The 6,225-nt window shown below is 51.2% G+C and overlaps 1 protein-coding gene across 1 annotated transcript in view; it reads right to left on the reverse strand.

The window, feature by feature from the left end:
* KANK1 (KN motif and ankyrin repeat domains 1) overlaps positions 1–5,269 on the reverse strand; it is a 127,693-nt gene extending 122,424 nt beyond the window's left edge. The window contains exon 1 of the mRNA XM_081893779.1: positions 5,064–5,269. The gene's annotated coding sequence lies outside the window, so the exon portion shown is untranslated. The remainder of the gene's footprint in view (positions 1–5,063) is intronic.
* Positions 5,270–6,225: the final 956 nt, after the last annotated feature.

Genomic DNA, 6,225 nt, shown 5'->3' on the forward strand with positions numbered 1-6,225 from the left:
TATTATTTAAGGAAAAGCGGGACATTCCAGGAACAAACCAGAAAAGAGGCACTTGGAGGGTCTGAGCCACAATCTGTTAAGTTTCTTGCAGAGCAGCCACAAATCCAGAGCCCCAAATGGCAACTGGTTTATTTGAGGCAGTTCCCATATGGACTAGGTGAATCTTTAAACGTTTCCAGCCAGTGCCGGATTTACGTACAAGCTAAACAAGTTATAGCTTAGGGCCCCAAGGGAGTGGGGCCCCCGATGAAATTTAAAGGGGGGAACTGGATGTACATTTCCAAAATGTAAGATAAAGGGACCCCTGACCATTAGGTCCAGTCATTGCTGACTCTGGGGTTGCAGCACTTATCTCGCTTTACTGGCCGAGGGAACCGGCGTACAGCTTCCAGGACAGGTGGCCAGCATGACTAAGCTGCTTCTGGAGAACCAGAGCAGCGCACAGAAACGCCGTTTACCTTCCCGCCGGAGTGGTACCTATTTATCTACTTGCACTTTGATGTGCTTTCAAACTGCTAGGTGGGCAGGAGCAGGGACCGAGCAATGGGAGCTCACCCCGTCGTGGGGATTCGAACCACCAACCTTATGATCGGCAAGTCCTAGGCTCTGTGGTTTAACCCACAGTGCCATCCGCGTCCCAAAATGTAAGATAAAAACCAATAAAATAAAACCTACATACACCAACAATGTTTTGTGTTGTGTAGGCTCCTAGGATGGAAGTCATGTGCCCAGCTTGCTCCCTCAAATATCCCTGGTTTGCTCCTTTCTATATATAGGGTGCCTACATTCTGCATGGACGGTTGCATGGCATCATATGCAAATAGCTATGAGGTCCATAAATGACCATATAGCATATATTCAACACAAAAAACAACAAAATTTGTTGTTGACAAAGAGCCCCATTACCTTCAGTAGCTTAGGGCCACATCAAACCTAATTCCGGCCCTGTTTCCAGCACAACCTTTTCCAAAAATATGGATCTGCAAGGCATTGCTAGAAATCCAAGCCTATTCATACAAAAAAGGCTTAGCACTCTGAGCTCCATAAACAAGGATGAACTCACAAGAAGCCACTTCCGCAGATGGGTGCCTGTAAAAGTCGGCCATTGGCACCCACCATTTCAAGTCCATGTTTAGGACCATGGGTAGGCAAACTAAGGCCCGGGGGCCTGATCCGGCCAAATCGCCTTCTAAATCTGGCCTGCGAACGGTCCGGGAATCAGCATGTTTTTACATGAATACAATGTGTCCTTTTATTTAAAATGCATCTCTGGGTTATTTGTGGGGCATAGGAATTTGTTCATTTCCCCCCCCCAAAAAAAAATATAATCGGCCCCCCACAAGGTCTGAGGACAGTGGACCGGCCCCCCACTGAAAAGGTTTGCTGATCCCTGGTAAACTATGCTCAAAGCAGCTTACAGTATGACAAGGTTTACATAATTACAAACATAGGAGAAGTCATAAACAATAAATAAAACACATGAAAAAGTACACAACCAAATGGAAACAATTTCCAGGTAAATCGTAAGATCTAAAACTAAAGATACAACAGTAATATCAATACAGTGATATCTCTGGATGCGAACGGGATCCGTTCCGGAGTCCTGTTCGCATCCAGAAGCGAACACAACCCGCATCCGCGGGTCGCGATTTGCCGCTTCTGTGCATGCGCGTGACTTCAGTTTGACCGTCTGCGCATGCGGTGAAACGCGGAAGTAACGCACTCTGTTACTTCCGGGTCGCCGCAGCACGCAACCTGAAAATACTTATCCCGAAACTACTTCAACCCAAGGTATGACTGTAACAGCAACAGCTCTCTCAACCCCCTGTGAACAATACTCCAGCCCAAGAATCTGTTCAACAGCCTCAGCTTTTATTGCTGGAGTCAGTCCGCACTTCACTCTCCCAGGCCAGATGGGAAAGGGCCAGCAAGGCAATTTAAAAGCAGCTGCAACTTTCAGATACCTGGTCGGCCACTGTGAGACCAGGATGCTAGACTAGAAGAGCCACTGGCCTGATCCCGCAAGCTCCACTCATGTCCTCATATACCACCTGACCAGTGTTAGAATTTAGCCAGGCGCCAGGCACATTTTGCTACTGGAGCGAGCGGATCCAATTGCAACTACGTGGAGATTTGTGGGCGCCGGGTTGGCAACCACAGTTTAAAAACCCCTGCCTTAGTCCACAGTTAATACCATGTCCACTGTGTTTCTCTTTCCTGCATGCTGGGACGAGGGAATTGTTGGAAGAGCAAGTCAAGCAATGTAGTTGAGATCATAAAATCATAGATCTTTGGAAGGCACCCCAGGGACCAACTAGCCCAACCCCCTGATGAATAGGGGGTGACCTAACCTAGATTTAAGGTGCCATTGCACCTGAATAGGTCACCCCTATTCGTCACCCAGCTTATATACTGTATCTGAGTTTCTGACACTGCACCTGACCTAAAATTACACCAACACGTTTAGTGCAGGTATGCAGAATACAGGTCTTACATACAGTGGTACCTCGGGTTACATACACTTCAGGTTACATACGCTTCAGGTTACAGACTCCACTAACCCAGAAATATTACCTCGGGTTAAGAACTTTGCTTCAGGATGAGAACAGAAATTGTGTAGTGGCGACGCAGTGGCAGCAGAAGACCCCATTAGCTAAAGTGGTGCTTTAGGTTAAGAACAGTTTCAGGTTAAGAACGGACTTCCAGAATGAATTAAGTATGTAACCAGAGGTACCACTGTACCTCTCGGTTTGTATAAGGAGCTCTTTCAGGGAAGAAACGGGAACGTGATCAACCCAAAATCAGATAATTGGCCCCATAATTAAGTCCGCAGGTAGCACAGCAAGGAATAATAATAATAATTTATTATTTATACCCCGCCCATCTGGCTGGGCTTCTCTTTGACATCTGGTGGGAGGGCGTTCCACAGGGCGGGTGACACTACTGAGAAGGCCCTCTGCCTGGTTCCCTGTAACTTGGCTTCTCACAGCGAGGGAACCGCCAGAAGGCCCTCGGTGCTGGACCTCAGTGTCCGGGTAGAACGGTGGAGATGCTCCTTCAGAACAGGCAGGGGGTCTCCTTTCTGCAAGCCCTCCTGCATCTCCCCCTCAAGTATGCACTCAGTATCTCTCTCCTGGAAAGGGGCACGATTGCCATGTTATATATATCCACAGAGGTAAGCAGAGGAAATAAACAGCGACCTGACTTTCAGAAGACATCTGTACACAGTTCTGCTCAGGGAAGTTTTTAATGTTTGGTGTCATGTTGTGTTTTGATTCGTTGGAAACCAGAGTGGCTGGGGGAACCCGGTCAGATGGGCAGCATATAAATATGTTGTGGTTGTTGTTGTATTCAGGAGGCAAACAGGACCATAAACGAATGGACCATAATCCTGCTACTGTTCTCACTTCAGAGAGCCAACAGCGACTGCACACAAGCGAAGTTTAAGTGGTAACCATGGAAGTTATCACCGAAGTAGACCAAGAAGTGTTCTCTCCTCACAGGAAATGAATGAATGGATGGCTCACCCTTATAACAAACCTAGGCTTAGAAAAGCGTTCAGAAAAGACCACGTGAAGTTTAAGCTTCGTCTGTACACACACACACTAAGACGATTTCATATTCAACTATTAATCCCCATTGTTTTGTCCCTGTTTCCTAGATGCAACAATCACCATACCTAAGGAAGCCTTTTAGTGGTCCGAACTTTTCATCCACATAAACGTTCACATTTACACACAGCTATTTGCACAGCAAGGTAAAAACTGCTGGTTTTGAAAGGATGGGTAGAAGAATCCAAGTTTAAATTCAACATTATTAAAAGCAGCCAGGCTACGCGAGGGGTGGGGGTGGGGATTTTCGATTTTCCTACAGTCTCCCAACAGACTGCTTAAGTAATAAGACTGAGCAGCAGATCAATAAACTTCCAGCTCCGCATAAAATGCAGCTTCATTAGCTAATTCACGTGCCCGGGAGCCAAGAGGGAGGGAAAGAAAGTTGAATTCTTTTTCTCCCTTCAGCAAAGAGAGGGGGGGAGAGGGAGAGGAGGGGAAAGCACAATGAAGCGCTGATAGGCACCATCTTTCTCGCCTCCAAAATGTTGTGTTCCCTTCGACCTCTCCCCCCCCCCCGCACCTCAAATACCTTTGATGTTTCCAGAACAAAAGCTTCCCTCTTTCCCGCTGTTCCATGGAACGGAGGGAGAGGTGAACCAGCAAAAGGAGGAATGGGGAGGGGAAGAGAGTGAGAGAGAGAAGGGCAGAGGAAAGAGAAGCAGCAAATTCCTCCGAGAACACCCCCCCCCCCAAGGCCCGGGCCATTGCAATGTCAAGTGAAGGGGAACCCGAAGTTCTTTGCAAAAAAATAAATAAGAGCGCGGCGCGTTGCTGCAGCTCCAGGCTTCGCAGGCAGAGACAGGACGGCGAGGCAGAGACTCGCGCAGAGGGAGCCCCTGGCCGCCTCCCCCGCGCAGGAGATAAGGCACCCAAGAGAAAGGAAAGGGGGCGTGGGGGGGGGAGGCAAGAGGGCGCCAGTCGGCAGGAGGAGAGAGCTGTCCCGCCTCCCCACCCCCACCCCAAGGTGGAGAGGGTTGCCACCTGCAAAATGCTGCGTCCCGTATGGAGAGATCCCGGGTCCCCCTCTGTGCCAAGTTAGGGACCCTCTCTCCAGTCCAAGGGGGCGCGAAAGGCCATGCATTGAAACTCTGGGTTGCCAAGCGCAGGCAAGAGTTACAAATGCATGTGCGCGCCGCCGCCCCCCCCCCCCCGCGCGTGAACGTGCGTCCTGTTAGGCTGCGAGAGATCGCTTGGAAGGTGCAGCAACAAAAAAATCGCCCCCCTCCCCTGTCCTGCATTTTGCCTGAACAAAGGTGGCCACCCTAGACGGGGAAGGAGCGAGGGGGTGTTCCCATGCTGCGTTTCCCACGACAGAGTTGCACAAACTTTCCCTTTCGAGAGGAACCCGCCCCCCCCAGCGAATTTGCATGGGGGCGAAGGCGCAACCGGCCCCCCTTTCTTGCAAAAAACCCCCCAAACCCTCCGGGAGAGGTGGGAAGAAAGACTCACCTCGGAGTTCTTGAACCTGCTGGGAAGCAGGAGGAGGAGGGACTCCGGTGCAAGTCCGAGCGCACGCGGGCTGGGAGGCGGGCGAGCGGTCTCCCGGAGGCGGCGGAGGACGGGCCAGAGACCGGCTGCTCCAAACAGACGGAGCCCCCCGACCCGGGAGCTGCGGGGGGAGCAGAAGCCGCCGCCACCTCCGCGACTCGGGACTTTGGCGCTGCAAAAACTCCTCTTGGAAGCAGCTGCAAGCGCACCGGCTGGGAGGCGAGTGCGCCTGCGCTCCGATGCCAGGCTCTCCACACCCCCCCCCGCAAAGGGAGGAGCAGCTGGAAGGAGAAATCCCCCGCCCCCGTGACGTCACGGATTCCACGGGCGAGGAGGTTCCAGTCACGTGGCCCTACTCCCGGAGAGGGGGCTTGGCGCGGAGCAAAGGGGGAGGCAGCAGGGGACGGGGTGGCGGGCGCCACATCGGGGATCTGGTGTCTTTGCAAGATTGGGGTGAGGGCGAGGAATTGGAAGAAGGAAGGGGGGAGGGAGGCAGCCGGCCGGCAAGAAGCTGCGCCTTCTGCTGGGACGAAGAGCTCTGTGGTGCTCGGAAACCGGCGCGCGCTCGCTCGCTCTTTTGCGCAAAGGTCGCCCCCGGGAAGCGTCCTCGCCTCCTTCCCAGTTGGAAAGGATTCTTCGGAGGAAAGCGCATGCATACGTTGTGGATGGGATCTAAGAAACGCAGGGAATCAGTGCTGGATTAGCTATATAGCTTAGGGCCCCAATCTTTTTGGGGCTCCAAAAAAAAATTAAAGGGAAAAAACTGGATGTGCAGTTCCAAAATATAAGATAAAAAACAAATAAAATAAAACCTACATACAGCAACCGTGTTTTGTGCTGTATAGGCTCCTGTGATGTTACGTCATAACCCGCCTGCTAGCCTGCTCCCTAAAATATCCCTGGTTTGCTCCTTTCTATATAAAGGGTGCCTACATTCCGCATGGACTGGTCGCATGGCAACATGTGCAAATGGCTTGGGATACCTATTAGGTCCATAAATCGCCAACACAAAAAACAGCGACCGTTTGTTGTTGGCAAAGGACAGCTGGACATAGAAAGGGCCCCATTACCTTCAGGAGCTTAGGGCCTCGTCAAACCTACCGTAAATCCGGCCCTGTGTGGA

The sequence above is a fragment of the Podarcis melisellensis genome (assembly GCF_964234715.1).
Source record: "Podarcis melisellensis genome assembly, chromosome: 17".
Taxonomy (NCBI): domain Eukaryota; kingdom Metazoa; phylum Chordata; class Lepidosauria; order Squamata; family Lacertidae; genus Podarcis; species Podarcis melisellensis.